The sequence below is a fragment of the Canis lupus genome, chromosome 1 (genome assembly GCF_003254725.2).
Source record: "Canis lupus dingo isolate Sandy chromosome 1, ASM325472v2, whole genome shotgun sequence".
Taxonomy (NCBI): domain Eukaryota; kingdom Metazoa; phylum Chordata; class Mammalia; order Carnivora; family Canidae; genus Canis; species Canis lupus.
In genome coordinates this window covers 74,349,504-74,366,905 of record NC_064243.1, presented here as the reverse complement: position 1 = coordinate 74,366,905, position 17,402 = coordinate 74,349,504, and the positions used below count along the sequence as shown (strand labels likewise).

Genomic DNA, 17,402 nt, shown 5'->3' with positions numbered 1-17,402 from the left:
AAGCCAGCACAAAATTGATACCAAAACCTGTAAGATTATTACAAGAAAGAAAAATTATGATCAATTTTCCCATGAATGTAAATGCAAAAAGGCTTAATAAAATACTAGCATATCCAGCAATGCATATAGAGGGTAATACATCATACCTAAATGAGTTTTATCCAGGAATATAAGGATACTTACATATACTAAATACTATGTAAGCTAATACTAGAAAAAATCATACAATGCAATTCCCACATTAATAGAAAGGGGAGAAAGAGGAGAAAAAAATCATATATCATCTCATAGATGTAAAAAAAAAAGCACAATTTGAAAAAATATAACACTTATTCATGATTTAAAACAAACAATTGGAAACTAGGAATAAAATGAAACCTCCTAATCTCAACAAAAATATCAACAAAAAAGCCCACAGGGCATGTGACACTTGGTATTGAAATATTGAAGGCTTTTCTTTTGTGATTGGGAAAGAGACAAGGATGTCAGCTATCGTCACTTTCATCCCACATTGTGCTGATGGTTCTAGCAAGAAAAATAAATAAAAGGCATATGGTATTGAAAGGAAGAAGCAAAACTATCATTATTTTCAGATGATATGATTGTATACGTAGGGGTAAGAAAAGAATCCACAGTGAATTTAGTGCACTTACTAAGTTTATTGGATACCAGGTCACTAGACAAAAATCAGTTGTGGAATGTATATTAAAATCACAATGAAATACTGCTACATACCCATGAGAATTGCTGAAATGGACAGAAATGAGTATGCAAAATAATGTTAGCATTTATATGAAGCAGCAGGAATTTTCATATACTATTGTGGGACTGTAACTTTGTACAGCTACTTTGCAAAACTGGATATATTCAGGCCCAGTGATCAGCAATTCTACTCCTAAATATATACTCAACAGAAATGCACACATGTGCATCCTTCTCCACCAATCCCCCACAAAACTTTGTATACCAAAGCCCTTAAAAGTATTACTTGTAATAGTTAAAATCTGCAAACAGCCTGTTTGTCTATCAACAGTAGCACAGATAAATACATGGTAGTACTTTGATACAACAAACTATTCTACAACTATGCAAATAAACCACCCAATTCTACCTGGGCGAATGTCACACACACACACAAAGCTGAATAAAAGAAGCCATACAGAGAAAGCACATAGTCTATGATTCCATTTGTATAAAGTTCCAAAAAAAGGCAAAATAAATCTATGTGATAAAAGTCACACTAGTGCTTATGTTTGGGGTGGTGATTTCTGGGAGACATCACAGGGGAAGTTTCTTGGGTGCTGGTTAAATGGGTGTGTTCTCCTTGCAAAAATGTGTTGAGCTGTATGCTTATGATCTGTGCATTTTTATGTATGAGGGCCATCAGTCAATAACAATTTATGAACTACATCAATAAAAATAATTATTCCTTTAGTGAATGCCTTCTATGTACAAGAGACTTTGCTAAGATTTTTGGAAAACGCAAGGGTTATAAGGTGGTTGTGGAAATATGACTTAGAACATAGAAACAGAAAAGAAGTGAGGGACACCTAAAATTAGAGCTTGACCCATGTAAAGGCCATGAAGACCACAGGACACATGTAAGTGGATTTTGCCCCACTGGTGTCTTCCTTCTCCTCTGTTTGTTGGGACACTGTTTACCACACTTTCTGGAAAAGCAGTGGTGATGAAGAGCCAGGATTCAGAAACCAGACCGACTGGATTCAAATTCTGGGTCCCTCTCTCACAAGCTGTAAGCATTGGGCAAATCAGTTACTGCTCAGAGACAAGAGGGTAACAATAGTCCCTAGCTTTCAGCCTAGCAGGGAGGATTGAATAACATGAGGCAGACAAACTCCTCACCAAAGAGGCACATACGAAGTTCTTAAGAAATGTTACTGTTCATCAGTCCCTGGGTTGTAATTTGGGGAGAAGGGAATCATATATGAGGGTCCCCTCCAGAAGCTTGCACACAGGAGGAGATTGAGCTACTAGCTACATGCAGTGTGATAAAAGCCTTGCTACAAGCATGGAGTAGGAACTCATTCTAGTTATCGCAATCCCAGGAGGTGACATTTGAGTGTCAAAGATGCAGAGAAGTTTACCATGCCAGGGAAAAGCTGTGGCCAAGGAGAGGTATTCATTGGGGAGGAGAAAGCAATAAAGAAGGTGCATCTAAGCAGAGGGAACATGAGCCAGATGTAAAACCATAAGGACTGAACTGTATTTGGAAAACAACAACATGATTCAGTGTTAAATAGAAATTAATTTAACACCAACTGGCATATTAACAAATATATAGAACATTTCAAGACAAGCAATAAATATTTTTTAAAAATCTCTTGGTTTAAACATTACAGGCTTGTCAACATTATCCAACCATTAGCTGCCCAAAGGGGCAATGGGTTCAAAAGAACCAGCCCAATGAATTGTCTACAGCATTCTATGCTGACAAGGCCTGTGCTCCAAGATAGAGAAGAACCATGCTGGTGGATTGGCCCAGTCCAGGTGTCCCATTATATTGACATAGGAAACAGGTCTAGATTTAGAAGTAAATTGTAAATTACATGAAATGTAGCCAACTAGACATAACCCTTATGCTGTGAAAATTGGGGAGTCTCAATCAGAGACTGAGGAAGAAAATAAACATGATCTGTTAATCATTACAAGCAGAGGGCTTTTCCAAAATGCACAAACCCAGCTTCTTAGTCACTGCTAACTCCCAGATCCATCAAACATGAACATCCGGATTAATGACTTTTATGCATAAGGATCCTTGCTGCACCCTGGACACTGACCTGCAGCTAGGACGATGAATCGCATACAGAGTCACGTGATTTAGTTAGCATTGATAGTGTGCTCTGAGCAGGAAACCCAATCCCCTGGACTGCCTCTCAGAGAGTATCACGGTGCCAACATGGGGAACCTGGGGACTCAAGCATGGAGGTGGAGTGCCATGAAGGGGAAGAGGTGGAAAGAAGGGCAGGCAGGGAAGTGAAGGGGAAAGCAGAAAGCTGAGATTCTGGGGTCTCTGTCCACCATTCGAAGACCTTTTTCTATTGCCTAGCTCTGGGGAAGATGCTGAGGATAAATCAGGGAACACATGTGATTCTGATTTTTTAGGGCTGCAATAGAGATTGTTTAAGATGTAACAAAAAGAAGAAAAAGAGAAAGGGAAGGTCAAATCTGCCTAGCCTGTTGGCTAACAGAGAAGAAATGCCATCAGAGCTGGTCCTCAAAGGATGTTTAAGAATCAGATAGAGCCCCTAAAGTTCCTGTCAGTCCCCTTTTAGTCACTACTTCCTATTGAAGTTACTCACCCTTCTGACTAAGTTTGCCTGTTTTTATGCTTTATATAACTGGAATCATGAATTACATATGATTTTTGTGTTTGGCTCCCTTTGTTCAACATTGTGCTTATGAGATACATCCATATTGTTGTTTGTAGATTGAGATTCTTTTCATTGCCAGATAATCTTCCTTGTATGAGCACACCACTACTTATTCATTCAATCATTAGTAGGAATTTAGGTATTTTTTGGTTTGGGGCTATTATGAATAGTGTTGCTGTAAATGTTTAAGTATATGGTTTGATAAACATAACATAAAATGTATTGTCTATATACCTAGGAGTCATACATGGTTGGGTCATACAGTATGGGTCATACAGTATGTGTAATGTTGTAATATAATCTATCCTTAAAATGAGGTCAGTATTTTACTGATTCTAGGAAGCTAGAGTTGAGTGTTTCTAAATTCAAAGTATTTAATAAAATCATATTATATTGTAAAAAAATAAAAAAAAGAAGAAGAAGAATCAGAGAGAGTAAGAGGCATAAAGACCCAGAAGTGTGCAGATGTATTTTATACTGGTCTTATGGTCCTCATGAACATCATATATGCCAGTTTCTTCTGAAGTGGGAAAGATTGCCATAATCCTGTTGGAAAATCATTCCATGATCCATGGACCAGGACCTGTGACTAACGTGGGATCATAAGGTCAAGGGGCTCAGGGGATTAGGAATCAAGAAACCTTCGTTCTTTTCTTGGCTGCCAACTCCTCTGATATGCACCAGTGGGAAATCCCCACAGTTTCATTGGCAGGGCTGCTCCATTCCTAGAGTCTTAGATATAAAAGTCATAAGTCATTTCCACTGGTCAATTCTACAATTAGATAGATTTTAAAATATCTACTACGTAGAAACTCAGTGTAAATATCTGATATGTAAACTAGTTTAACTTGACCTGAAAATTAATTATTTATTTTGAAGTGCATAAGCCTATTTTCTGTCAATGGGAAGAGAGGCAAAGAGTAAGGACAATGTACCACCCCTCTAATTGCTAAGAAGATGCAGTGTTTTAATGGAAAAGATTTATCCAGGCTTCCTAAAATCAGAGGTGCTCTGTAAACATAGCCATCATTGGTTTGAGCTTATTTTTCCTCTGCCGTGGAATTTTGCATTCTATGTATTTTTATTGTAATTAAATTATTTTGACCTTGCAAATGAGTGCCAAAAATGTACTGATCCATAAAATGGCTTTTCAGAAGCCTGCTAGCTTTAAAATACTAGATATTAATTCAGAATTGTCCGAGTTAGGAGATACTGGTATATTTCAAAAAACAAAGTAATTTGTCTTCAGAATTTAAAGGGAAAGATTCTAAGAAATATTTCCATGAGCTTTTAATGCATAATATTTAAAAAGAAGAATTTAAAGAGAGAAAGTCTAAGAAATATCTCCCTGAGCTTTGAACACACAGTATTAAGACCTCTTACATTCTATCATCAGTAATGCCAGTGACCTTGCAAAACGGAAAAAGGCATCAGATAAACCACAACAGTAGGATCCTCCTGTAGGATCATCTCCAGGTAACTTAGACTCCAGGAAGCTTCAAAGAAAAGTCCTGAAATCTTGGTTTACACTGCACCAAGCAAAATCTGGAGAATGTGAGAAGGACGAAAGCTTAACTCTTATTTGAAGGAGAGAAAGCCAATGATTGTTTAGCCCTTTCTACCCTATTATTTCAGGAATTTCTCTTGCAGAAGTTTGTAGGTCTCGTGGCTTCCGCAGAATGGAAGATGACAAAAATAGTCTTTAATTAACCAGCTACAAAGTATGCTAATGGCTTTTCTTCACCTCTGGGCAATTGCCTTGTGCTGGTCTGACACATGTACCTTCAAGGTCATTCCACAGTCTTTTGAAAGAGTAATTTGTTTGCTGCCAGTTTTTAAAATTTTTTATGTTCAAATAATAAGGGATGGTGCCCTCGGGTGTGCGAGGTAAGGGACCTGGCTCCTGAGAGCCCGCAGATTCACCCCAGGGTCCTGACCTGTGTGAAGCGTGTCCTGGCCTGTAAACACATCAGAATGACATTAGCCGTGTATTTACAAAGCAGGGCCCTGAGTGGGTCCATTATGACTGGTCTAATGGATCTGCATTCCTCTAAGTGCTTTTTAAGCTGTGTAGACTGCTCAGCCAATGTCCCTTCAGGGTACTCGAATGTTTAACGGCCATAAATAGCAAGCTAGTCCCCCCAGGGTGATCCTGGGTTGTACTGAGGAACAGTGAAGACAGGAGGCACAAGTCCGGTCTGTCTTCTGTCACCATTTCGTCCATTTTTCTGAGTCTTTGTTATCCTTATTTATTCAACTTTCCTAAATTGGAGAGCAGAGAACAAACTAATGTCACCGTCCTTCCGTTGGTTGACTATCCATCATTTGACTACCATGAGTTACTTCCATCAGTTGAGTTATATCCCATCCACTCACACTATGTTAATTACCTCCCTGTGCTAATTTAATCTGCCCACCATTCCTACCTCAATAAGTTAAACACTGTTATTACCACCACTTGACAGTAAGAAACCAAGAATGGAGATGAAAGAACATGCCCTAAGTTACAGAGGTAGTCCACCTAGTGCTATCATTAACCCCACTGTGAAGAGGAGGAAAGTCAGCTTTAAGAAGTAGCATGTTCAAGGTTGCAGAGCTAGTAGGGGTGCCTGGGTGGATTAGTCAGTTAAGATCTGCCTTCAGCTCAGGTCATGATCCTAGAGTCCTGGAATCAAGCCCCAAGTCGAGCTTCCTCCTCAATGGGGAGTCTGCATTTTCCTCTTTCTGCCCCTCCTCATGCTCTCTCTCTCTCTGTCTCTATCTCTGTCTCTCTCTGAAATTAAAAAACAAAAAACAAAAAACAAAAAAACAGACCTAGTAAGTAAGTAATGCAACTTGAACCAGGTCTGAAGTCAAGTGGCATTTTGGGTTTGCATCTTAAAACCTACTAGAACCCAGAAGATCATCAGAACCATGTAATCTTTGCTTTGCAAATAAGATTTGAACTAGCTAAGATGAAATAGGGGTCGGCAAAGTATAACAGTTCAGGACTTTCACAGCACACTCCCCCCTAGACCCCTAAACTGTCACCTGATTTCACTTTTTTTTTAATTTTTTTAATTGGAGTTTGATTTGCCAAGATTAGTATAACACCCAGTGCTCATCCCATCAAGTGCCCCCCCATCACCCAGTCACCCCATCCCCCCCCCTGCCACCCACCTCCCCTTCCATTACCCCTTGTTCATTTCCCAGAGTTAGGTGTCTCTCATGTTCTGTCACCCTCTCTGATATTTCCCACTCATATTTTCTCCTTATTTCACTTAAGAGAAAAAGACCAAAAGCCAGAAGAAGGTCAGTTGGGATGTGCAATAAGCATAAAAGTTGGCAGCAATCAAAAACTCTTTAAAAAATAAACATCTTTGTTATCTTTTAGTTTTCCCTTAGTAATTAATATTTCACAGTCATTTATTTCCAGTATTCTTCCTTTCTTGTGACAAGTTCATTAGCTAAGATCATCAACCTTCTTTAAAATCAGTAGGAGCACAATATTTGTATCTTTGGGGTAAATACCCAGTAGTGCAATTGCTAGGTTGTAGGATAGCTCTATTTTCAACTTTTGGGGGAAACTCCATACTGTCTTCCAGAGTGGTTGCACCAGCTTGCATTCCCACCAATAGTGCAAGAGGGTTCCCCTTTCTTGGCATCCTCACCAACATCTGTTATTTCCTGACATTAATTTTAGCCATTCCAACTGGTGTGAAGTGATATCTCATTGTGGTTTTGATTTATATTTCTCTGATGCCAAGTGATGTTGAGCATTTTTTCAAGTATCTGTTGGCCATTTGTATGTCTTCTTTGGAGAAATGTCTGTTCATGTCTTCTGCTCATTTCTTGATTAGATTATTTGTTCTTTGGGTATTGATTTCAATAAGTTCTTTATAGATTTTGGATACTAGCCCTTTATCTGATGTGTCATTTGCAAAGATACAAATGTAATGATCTGAAGGGGCACCTGCACCTCAAGTTTATAGCAGCAATGTCCACAATAGCCAAACTATGCAAACTATGGGAAGAGCCCAGATGTCCATTGACAGATGAATGGATAAAAAAGATATTATCTATGTATACAATAGACTACTACTCAGCCATCAAAAGAAAAAATGAAATCTTATCATTTGCAATGACGTGGATGGAAATTGAGGATATTATGCTAAATGAAATCAGTCAATCAGAGAAAGACAATTATCATATGATCTCACTTATATGTGTAATTTAAGAAATAAAACAGAGGATCAAAGGGGAAGATAGAGAAGAAATAAAACAAGACAAAATGAGAGAGGGAGGTAAACCATAAGAGACTCATAATCATAGGAAACAAACTGAGGGTCACTGGAAGAGAAGGGGATGAGGGGACGAGGTAACTGAGTGATGAAGATTAAGGAGGGCATGTGATGTAACGAGCACTGGATGTTATATAAGATTGATGAACCACTGACCTCTACCTCTGAAAACAATATTATATTGATAATTGAATTTGAATAAAATAATAAAATCAACAGGGTTTCTTCAGCTAGTTATAATGGATTTGATTTTTTCTAACCATAAATTTCTGTTTATGTGTATGCATATGTGTGTTTATGTATGCATATATACCCATATGCATATGTCCTTAGAATTTTCACATCTGGAATAGAGAATTAGTCAATACTGTCAAACATAAATGTCTTTAAATTCAGACAAAGACATGTCTTACACTGTAATGATATAGGTAATATTTAATCAGAGTGTTTGACCTGTAAATAGTCTCAATAAGTATTATTTGGATGAATGAATTATTTGTTAAGCATTCTCTCTGATTAAAAAATAGAATTTTAATCTCTAAATATTTACCTTGCATTTATTCACTGGACTTTTAGTGTGATCAACAATATGTTAATCATAAGTAAAATATCCTAAAACCTTAATATGTGCAAATAAAAATATATTCTAAAATATGGGAAGAAAAGAAAGCTTTCTAAAAAATGATATTCAGATCTTCTTGAGAACTACTCTGAGGTTTAAATAATACACTGAATACTCAGGAAGAGGAAGCATAAAGTAGTCCACGTGTATTTAGACCTTGCACTAGTTCATGGAGTCCAATTAATCAGTCTTTCCAGCCTTAGGAATATATATATATATATATATATATATATATATATATATATATCCCATGTTTTCTGATTATCTTTCTTCTAAACGTTGTGCAGAAACACATTTTAAGTGTATTTAAGTGTATTCTCAGTGAGAAACCAAATTTCATAGTTTCAAGATAAACCTAAGAGCCCTAGACCCCAGGTCAGTGTTGACATATGCTGTTGCTGATCTCTGATAGACAAGATAAAGATAGTTTATATCTAAGTCTGACAACACAATAAACCATATATTTTTTCCTAGGGGCAATTTATTAAACAAGAACCACCATGATACAGAGAAGTCTTGTTTACTAATGAATGCTTTTATTCTTATCAGTGTTTTATCATATAGCAATAAAAGGTAGTATAAAAATAAGATAGCTAAGGATATGAGGTCCTCCTTTCAGAGATAATATTCCACAAAAGGTTTCACGCCTACCACTCAGACCAGGGCTGGATCACACTGAGTGAGCAGTTTCCATCTGGCAGGGGAGCTGAGTCCTGCAATGATAGAATGCTTCCTGTATCCAACACTTTCAAGACCTGTGTGGGCAATAGGCTTGGTGGGATAGCAGATCATCTGCTCAGGCAAGGCTTGAAACAAATAGCTGTACTGAAAGCTGAAATGGAACCTGTCTCATCAACGTGAAACAAAAACTTGTCAAGTAGGCACTTTGGGGTTCGGTTAATGGCACCGCACCTAGAGGCATTTATAGAAGACAGATTTCTCCTCTGCCCTTTGTCGGTGGCAAGTTGTATGTTAGACATTAGCTGTCATTGACTTGTTCACAGAGCTTATTCATTATTTTATACATACTGAACTCTTCAGGAAGTGTGTAGACATAGAAAATGCTCCAAAACTGCCCATCAAGGCCCTTACCAAGCTGATCTTTACCTGTGGAATATATCTTTATGGCTCCAATCCCACAGACCTCTCCTTCCTCTGAACCCTCAAATCATCTCCAATCTGAATCATTTGCATGATGTTCACTATTTACTGCTTCACACTGGGGTCAACAGTAGATTTCTAGTCACCCAGAGCCCCCAAGGAAGAGCCCCCAGACCTCACTTTGACAAGCTATAGTCACTCCTGATAGGATGAGGGACTTCCTGATAGGAAGCTTTGGCTTGAGAGAAGGGAAAGGGGTGTTAGCTGGTTCTGCTAGACTTGAGCCCTGGAGAAATGACCTGGGAAGCCTGAGGATGAAGCTAACACAGGGAGATAGTAGAGCCCAGCTGAGAGACAGAGAAACACTTGGACCTTGTGTCTTATGTTGAGTCTTAAATCTTTTAATGCCCAAAGTCAGCCTAAAACTTTCCAGTTATATTAGACAATAAATTCTTTTTTTTTTTAACCTAAGCCAATTTGAGTTGAATTTTCTTTAGATGGGACTTGTGATACTTAATTTTATGTGTCAGCTTGACTAGGCTAAGAGATCCTCAGATAAATGGTAAGAACATTTTTTTCTATGTGTGTTGGTGAGGATGTTTCCAGAAGAGATTAGCATTTGAACTGTCAGACTGAGTAAAGAAATGCAGGTAGGCATGATCTAATCCCAATCCATTGAAGACCAGCAGAGAACAAGAAAAGGTGGATGGAGGGTGAATTTGCTCTTTTTGTTTGAGCTAGGATGTCCATCTTCTACCCTTGGATGTTGAATATCCTCGTTCTCAGGCCTTCAGACCCAGACCAGGACTTACACCATCAGCCTCCATACTCAGACTGAATTACTCACCAGCTTACCTGGTTCTGCAGCTTGCAGAAGGCAGATAATGGGACTTCTTGGCCTCTATAATTATGAGAGCCAATTCCTATAATAAATCTCGTGTATATATGTATGTGTATATATGGATAGATAGGTAAGATAGGTTAGAGAGATAAAGAGATAGGTAAAGAACAGAGAGAGCAAGCTAGCAACAGAGTTAGAGATATATCCCATTGGTTCTGTTCTCTCTGGAGAACCTTGACTAAGGAAGTAAAACAATTCTAAGTGATACAAGTGTGCCATGTTTCATCAGTACAATTTCACCTTTTCCAAGAGAGGATCATGCTGAGTGCCGCCCCCCTCATAGCCTTAGTTTAATACAAAATATGTGGTAGTCACTAAAAAATGTCTCGCTTCATTAATTTTCTGAATTGTTCTATTTCATTTGATACTGAAACTAGAAAGGAAGCATAAATTCATTATGGCAATGGGGAACCCACTTTCTGATTCCAGGAAGTCTGATGCTCCCCAAGTAGGGCACTGGCTTCAAATTTGACACCCTGCCTAAAGCTGGTCACCACTACCTCATTACCTAGTTATTCAGAATTCACAATCCAAATGAAGATTGACTTAAAAGACTATATTTCTACTTTGAAATCAGTATTTTCTTTATATGTATTTGTGGTCAAATCCCCTGAACTCCAAAATAAAGACATATGGGAATATCTTATACAATTCTAGTCATATAGTCACTTCTTTCCACAGGTGGGGCAGTTATACATACAAATCTTTATGGATTTTCCCAGGTAATTTACTTCATGGAAGGTTGCCCTGTTAAATAATATATTTCCTCCAAATCCTAAGACTAGTCAACATGCAGATACTCTTTCCATAATTACATATGAAAAAGTTAATAAAAATATATAAAATGTGTATGTGTATACATATATGTGTATACATACTATCTAGCCACTGAGGTGACTACATGGTCAGCTTGGTCAGAAAAGCAACCCATTCACTTTGCTCCCACTCAAAATCCACTGGGGTATGGTGTATTATTAATCATTTTTCAGTTCTTCTGAAGCCGCAGTTCTTGCTGAATATAATCACTCTGGCTGAATATAACCTCTTTGTGAAATTTTTTTTTTAATTTTTATTTATTTATGATAGTCACAGAGAGAGAGAGAGGCAGAGACACAGGCAGAGGGAGAAGCAGGCTCCATGCACCGGGAGCCCGACGTGGGATTCGATCCCGGGTCTCCAGGATCGCGCCCTGGGCCAAAGGCAGGCGCCAAACCGCTGCGCCACCCAGGGATCCCTCTTTGTGAAATTTTTACACCTTTGGGCATTATCATTCACTCAACTGATGTTCATTGGTGCCTACCTTGTCATGAGGTTACAACAGTGAACAAAATAGTCAAAGTTCCAGCCCTCAGAGCATTTATATTCTCATAAACATGACAGGCAATATATAAACACACAAGTAAATGATTAAGATTGTTTCAAATAGGGTTAAGCATTTTGAATAGAATAAAACAGGATATATGAAAAAAGAATGGCTGGGAGGAATGAGGGAAATGTCACTAGGTGATCAGTTTCGAATTGTGATATGCTGTTTGCTCGTATCTGAAAATCTATGTATGTATGGGCTTTGCTTATCTTTTCTTTGCCTCTTTCAACAAAACCTTTCTCATGTCAGGGTAAGGGGTGGAGGACATTATCCATTTTATTAGAAATTACCTGCTCTCTCCTCTTTCTTTCCCCATAGTCCTTCCTTCCTTTTTTCCTTCTTTTCTTACTTTCCTTCCACTGAGAGAGATCGTTTTCTTCTTCCTTTGGAGGGCCTTCCAGGTGGTCCTGGTGCCTCTCTCTGGTATAACCTGAATTATACACTTGTCACTTCCATTTTTAAAGATACCCATTGCACCCAGTGATCAGCTCTTCCACACATGGGCAATACGTTTGGTAGTTGGCAGCCAGTGTCTAAAGACTACTGAGCTGGGCAAGAGGACAGAACTCCTAAGGTTCTAAGTGTGTATATATGTATATATATACACATCTTCTATCAAATATAGCCGCAGATGTGGTACAAGTGGTTAACCACTCATTCTGAAGTTATGGGATGAATGCCTCTCTTCAGACAAGACTCTAAGTGTGGGCTATCTGGAGCACCAGTGCCCTCTCATGGATGAGCTGTGAAGCATCTTCAAGGGAACATGCACAGCCTACTTTTCTCCAAGACTCTCAGCCACTGTCCTCCTTCTCCACAGAAGAGGAAGATCATGGTGGGGTGTCAAAAGAAGCTGACCTTGCTCACTCCTCTATTCCCTCCAAGAAAGGAACCTGTCCTTAGCAGGTGTCTCAGTCCTGAAATCACCATGTTTAAGTATCATTCTTAAATCTTCCATCCCAGCTAATTATGAATTTGCCTAAGACAATTAACTTTCAAGAATTATGAGTCCTCTACCAGATAGTGAGAAAGAATTTATGTAGCTCCTTCTTAACAGCAGACTTTGACCTTAAACAAAAGAAAAGGCCTCAGGAGCATGGGGCAACTCAGAATACTGGGAATGGTTTAGGAAAACAAGGTTCACCCTTATAATGATTTTGACTTATGAATCTAGTAGATTCATTATAAGATCTTAATTAATGTTCACAATAACTCTAAAATGCATGAACTATTATTATCCTGAGGTATTTTGCAGATGAGGAAATCAATCCTGACACCAAAGATCCTGGCATATGGTCAATATTCAATAGATTAGTCTTTCTTACTCTGCTATTTCACACAGCACAGTAGAAGGAAAATCTGCACAAATGAAGTCACTCTCTCTTAATGTCTAATGAAATATAAATGGTGAAACGCATGATGGGAAAAGCAGAGTAGAGAGGAAAATATAATCAAACACTACCATTTCTTGAGTATGAGACCAATCTTATTTTTTTAATCCAATTTTTATTTTTGATTCAACCATTTAATAAAGATCTTAGGTTTCTAATTAACAAGAGGCATGTATATCAAGAATTGTGGTATTTTTTAAGTGAAAGTTTACAGAGACTTTTCTTGATAAGAATGTTTTCTAAAGACATTACTCACTTTTTATCTAAACTTAAGCTAGCTCCTAACCCCCTCATGAAACAGGCATACATCTCATCAATATGACAGCCAATGCTTTTTATGCAATCTTGAAAAATGGGTAAACAGAAACCAGTATGTCCCTATAAAGTAAAAACTCTGGGTTTGCTGAAGGGCCAGAGGCCATGTCACACTAATGACAATGTTATTATTAACACTGCTATCATTATCTTCATTATTATTGGAGACTGAGGATATACATTGGCAGGAGGAGGTTTTTAATGGATTTTTGTAGGACCAGGAATGCCTAAGTTCAGGATAAGATAAGAGCCTCTGGATGGGTTTCTTCCTATATAGTTTAGAAGGTGTATTTTTTCTTCTTAAAGGGTGAGAGCCTGAGAAGTCAGCCATTTATTCCCATAAACATACTGGCTGTTTGGCAGGGGGAGCTTTCTTGGAAGTGTCCCAGTAGCAAAAGGAGAAGCCAATTTAGGATTAAAAAGTATAGTAGAAAATCTGCCTTATGAATAATTTATAGGATAATAACTGAGAGATGACCCAGGTATCTTTCTTGAGAGTCTTATTTTGAATGACAACACTTCCCTCAGAAGAATCCCTATAAGATGCCTGATGATTATGTTTTAGAGATACATAACTAGAGATTCTAAGCATTAAATTGCCCAAAATAACACAGAAAGTGATGGAGTTAGTCTGAACCCCCCATCAGAACCAATCCTAGTGCTCTTTCTACTATTCCCTGTTTCTCCCAGGTAGACCACCAAGACTCTGACCAAGTCTCACAGGCACAACCAACTACTGTTTACATTTTTTCTGCTTTACTGTTTAATACCTAGGCAGCAGTGAGACTTTTTGTTATCAGCCACATAGCTGAGCTATGTGTTCTATCTAATTGTATTCCACAATTCTCATCATTTTGTGGCCAGTGTGTAGATGGGGCCATCATTACGTGACCATTGACCATCCATCACAGTTAAAAAGTCTAATCAGTCTTAACTGGCACAAAATCAACTTACAAGTCTGTCTTGACTGGCACCAACATTTCACAAATGAGTCAAGTATTCGTTGATTCTTCTACAAAAAAACTCTTGCCTAGGGCTCTGACTTTCATATCCAATAAATCAGAACTTCTTTAAGAGAGCCACCATGAAGATCAGAACCTCTAGTCCAGTTTATATCATTTGCCATAGCATGCTCACCATCCAAAGATTTATCCCATTCCAGTTGACTGGTTTGCTTCACTTTGTGAGAAAAAACATGCACCAGGAGATCTTAAGATGGCCACAGTGATGGTACTCCTTTCCATCTCTCTAGGCATTGGGAAGCTACTGAGGAATAAAACAGATATATTTCCTTTCTGCAAGAGTTTATACTATCAGTAGATAATGTTCATTTAGGCTTCACAATTATAGACTGTAAAGGACCCAGTTATTAATTCTATTAAGGTTTGTTGTTTTGTTTGTTTAATAAATCAGGTCTATATTTACAGTTAGGAACTCAATTTTTTATCTGTAGTGGGAAAATCATTTAATACAAACCTTGTTAAGAGCTTACCTAGTTAATGATGGCACACTAACGCTATATGAAATTTAGAGCTTTTTCCACACAAATTGGACCTATCTCTCTATCAATTAACCACATTTAATCTCTCCTCTTTCCTCTTTCTTTTACTGGCTGCCCACCTCTTTCCACTTCCTATTCAGGGTTAGTAAGTGAAAGAAAGCATGAACTACCATCTGTCAAGAACTCTGAGTCATAATTCTGAAGAAAGTGGTTGTGGGAAAGGAAGACCTCAATGTACTCCTCCACCCAACAGGACCATAGTTAACTGAGACATGGTTTTTGGCATTTCCTCTTATTTCACAACAATAAAGTAAGGAAGTATATATTTGAACATGTATTTGGTATCTCAACAGAAAGCTCCTTATCTCCCCCTCAGCTGCCTGCCAAGCCCCAGAGGATTTCAGGGTCAATGATTATCATCTCTCCATTCAGACACTTTGACATCTGTGAATATGTTGACCTTGAAGATTGGACCAAGTCATTCCTAACAGATGTTAATTTGATTGCTCAGTTCTGACCTCAAGTGAGGTCTGGCTTTTGTCTTCATCACTATATTAAGATAGTGATAACCTCCCTGAAGTCATAAAAATGCCTTGATAAGCCTTATCGATCCTGGATTTGAAATTGAACAGATAACCCAAGTGTATTATGGTAAACTTTTAACCTACTCTCTAAGACATATGTCCACCAAGGCAGAGACAAGAGTTCATGATTTTTGTTTCATAAAGGCTTCTCCCTCATTTGTTTTTATATTAATAATTACTGCTTTAAAATTAACACAATCCACCCTGTCCACTTTGCATTTATTTTTGTGAGCCTCTGATAAGAGTAAGGATCATTATCATCAGGAAGTCATTGAAAATCCTCCTCTAAGAAAAAGCATTATGAAAAAATTGGAAGACAATAGTGAGACATTAAAAATTGTGATATTCTACCTTCATACAAGTTCTGTAGATTTCAGTCCCATGTTAGAGATGATAGCTCTCTATATGTGTAGCTGAAGACACTGAGGTCTCTGGAAATAAAGCTATCTCTTACTGTTGTGTCCTAAGAAAAGAGCATGACTTGGAAGTCAGACTAGGTTCAAATACTAGCTCCACAACTTCCAAGCTGGATGTTCTTGGGAATATTACTAGACAGAGTTGAGTATGAATTTTGTAATAGGTAAGATGAGAAAATATGTACCTTTGTTATTAGGATTCAAGATACCCCTTCCTTCCATACAAATCATGAAGAGACACTGAAACCCAAGTTTCTTTGTTATCCACACCCTTAAACTTTAACTAATAAATTAACTATATATTAATGACACATTTTCTGCTGTGAGAAGCTTCCTAAACTGAGGTAGAGATACTACTGGTCAAATGCTTCCAAACTGGCAGACACAGGGCTTAAGTAGGAAAATAAAACATCAAACAGTCACTAAACTATCTAACTGCCCCAGAACAGGAAAATTGTGTGCCTTAGAGACCTGGAACAGATGGACTAAGGTTAGGAATTTGGTTGAGGTGGTAGGGAAAGAGATCTGTATATAGTCAAGTAGGGAAGGTAGGAGCAAGATCTAGAAGGTTCTAGAAGAAGCCACTGACAGTTCTAAACCAAAACAATCCTTGGGCTAGGCCTCCAGCAGCTTTATGTCTGCCAGCCTCTGGATTATTTTTTTTTTTTAATTTTTTTTTAATTTTTATTTATCTATGATAGTCACAGAGAGAGAGAGAGAGAGGCAGAGACACAGGCAGAGGGAGAAGCAGGCTCCATGCACCGGGAGCCCGACGTGGGATTCGATCCCGGGTCTCCAGGATCGCGCCCTGGGCCAAAGGCAGGCGCCAAACCACTGCGCCACCCAGGGATCCCCAGCCTCTGGATTATTAAATGCACAGTGTTGCCAAAGGTTTCTGGAGGGGGGAATCCCTCCAGAAAGACAACTACATTCCAAGGCAACTGAGTTGACCTTCAACTCTCCCTTCCTGTTTGCTGATGGAATTCTTTTAAACTTGAGTGGAATACTTTTCATCCCATAATTACAGCTAAAAGGCTTAAATTTCACAAGCTTATTTCAGACAAGGTGTTGATGAATAGGAGTTCCAGTCAAAATATAATCAACCAATCAGCAAGTGTCAGTGACTGGTTATCAGATCTTTTTTTGCTGTGAAAGAGGAAAGAGGTGAAGGGAGCAAGACGCTGGTCAGCTAAAAGGAGATAAAAGGTCATATTACCAGAGGAAAAGCTCATGGAAAAGAAGTTTTATGTCACAGTTTTGTCTGAGAGAAGGCTGATGGCAGCCGGGTGGGGGTAATAGAAGCTGACCAAGCTCCAAGGTTGGTTTAGGGATATTGTGGGGTTAGGGATTTGTTTTGGCTTGGTTTAGTCAGGCTCTGCAGGTACCATAAATCTGTTGCAAAGATTTATGAACTACTTTTCCTTTGGTGATATTTATTGTTCACAGCACTAGTTGTCTTCTTATGGAAAATAAAAAGCTACTAATAGACTGATAGCATAGGTACTGGAAGGGAGACTCCAACCCCTACCAGAT

General features: G+C 38.4%; 1 long non-coding RNA gene across 2 annotated transcripts in view; it reads right to left on the bottom strand.

Annotated features, from left to right (window-relative positions):
• Positions 1 to 17,402, bottom strand: part of LOC118351077 (uncharacterized) — a 66,750-nt gene that overhangs the window by 46,192 nt on the left and 3,156 nt on the right. Inside the window, exon 3 of one of the 2 annotated variants that reach the window (XR_007414010.1) lies at positions 13,231 to 14,634. The exons of the other annotated variant lie outside the window; for it this stretch is intronic. This is a non-coding gene — a long non-coding RNA (uncharacterized LOC118351077). Of the gene's footprint in view, positions 1 to 13,230; positions 14,635 to 17,402 lie in introns of those variants that run through there. 2 annotated transcript variants of the gene reach the window in all.